This window comes from Nicotiana sylvestris, chromosome 2 (genome assembly GCF_000393655.2).
Source record: "Nicotiana sylvestris chromosome 2, ASM39365v2, whole genome shotgun sequence".
NCBI classification, from domain to species: Eukaryota; Viridiplantae; Streptophyta; class Magnoliopsida; order Solanales; family Solanaceae; genus Nicotiana; species Nicotiana sylvestris.
The window spans coordinates 87763079-87765046 of record NC_091058.1 but is presented as its reverse complement, the minus strand read 5'-3'; positions in this window follow the sequence as shown (position 1 = coordinate 87765046).

Below are 1968 nucleotides of genomic sequence, written 5' to 3'. Positions count from 1 at the left end.
GAGTTAACTGCCAAAAGGGGTATCCCGGTCCAGTACGATGCTACCGACTCTTCTGGTTCTGGTTCCGAGTTCTCGGGAACTGAAGAAGAAGCGGAAGGTGATGATGTTGAAGACCAAAATGGTGAAGGCCAAGATATTGAGCCGGTGACGGATCCACCCACTTCTCCTGGGGGCGCAGATGCTTCTCTTCCTCTGGGTTCCGGAGATGCAGTTGCTTAGTTGTTACTTTCTTTTCATCCTCATACTTTTGTACTTATGCTATTTGGCATATTTATTGTGAACAGAAACATCTTTTCATTCAAGTATCATGCAAGTTATTCTCTTTGCGTATTTTCTGTTTTAGTATTGCGCAAGTTTTCCTTTTTGCGTCCTTTTTGTATAAGTATTCTTGCTTCCATGCCGAGATATGAGAGACTTCGGGCATATTTTTCCCCAGTATTATTTTGTTCAGTACATAAGTTCTTCCGAAATCAACCCTTTAACGTGAGGGTTTCAAAAGAGATGACCCTCTTTATGTTTACGGTGCTCTTGAAGAGGACGTCTCCTGTTCATTATGGTTCTAACGTTTGAAGTACTTGTTTAACTTTCAAATAATAAAATATTCATTGTTCAGAGAAGAAACAAGATAGAAATAAAAGGACTTTACTTTATTCCTTCTATTTTCAAAAGTACATAAGCATTCATTATGCTAAAAAGATATTGCCATTTCTTGTGTCTAACTCGTACAACTTGTTTCTATGGGGCTGGCCGCGCAGTCCCCAGTCCCAATGATATAACTATATTTCTCGGTTTCTTATTCTGGTCGATGTGGCAGTCGTTGTTGTCGTATCCTCATATTATTCCCTCCAATGTTCGAATGCGAATTTGAACACTGGACGTTTTTTGCATCTTGGAGGATTCCACTAATGAATTGCTAGATAATCTTCTATTCGATAACAAACTTTACTTCAACTTAGAAATTTATGCTATCGAACCAAAGATTATCTAAGGATCCCCACTAGCTTGCACTTGTGAAATGTTAGGTAATATTAGCTTGACAACAAACTTTACTTCCTGGTAGGAATTTTGCAACCAAGCAAAAGAGTATCTAACCGCTCCGTAGTGGTTCTTTGCTTGTGTGCATTGTCATTTAAAGGTCTTATTTCTGCTGCTGAAGCTTCCTTCGCAGTATGCTTTCTGTTGCTACCTCATTAAAAACCTAGCGAGAAAAAACCAATTGGGACAAAAACTGAATGAAGGGAAAAAGAATGCAGCGCATACTTTCAGTATAGACGAGGCTCATCAGCAATAGTGTCTCTTGAGGTGTGCTACATTCCAGTTGCTTGGCAATTTTTTCCTATCTTAATTTTCTAACTCGTATGACCCTTTCCTGGTGATAGCTGAAACCCAGTAGGGGCCTTCCTATGTTGGACCTAGCTTCCCCGTATTAAGCTCCCGGGTGTTCTGAGTTACTTTACTTAAAACCAAGTCTCCTACTTTGAAATAAGGAGGTTAGCTCTTCGATTGTAATATCTTTCTATTCTCTGCTATTAGGCTTCCATCCTTATATGCACCAAATCCTTGCGTTCATCGAGCAGCTCCAAATTTACCAACATTGCTTTATTAGTTGTTTCTCCGTTCGCCCGGAAATACCTCAGGGTAGGCTCTCCTACTTCAACAGGATCCGGGCTTCTGCTTCGAACACAATGTAAGTACATAATTTTGACCCGCCACGTCTACAAGCTATATTAGTATTCTTAGCATTTAAAAACATTTATTTGAGTTATTTTAATAGGATAAAGCCTATTTTTCACTTTTAATCTAATTGCAGAACATAAAAATTCGAAAACACAAAAATAGTTTCACTTTATTTTTTTACCTCATTACATATCTTTTTAGGGATATTAGTATTTTTGGTAGTAATATTATTTTAATTTTGCAATGATTTTAACAAAAAATCTATTTTTGTTTTAGTATGATATTTGAAAA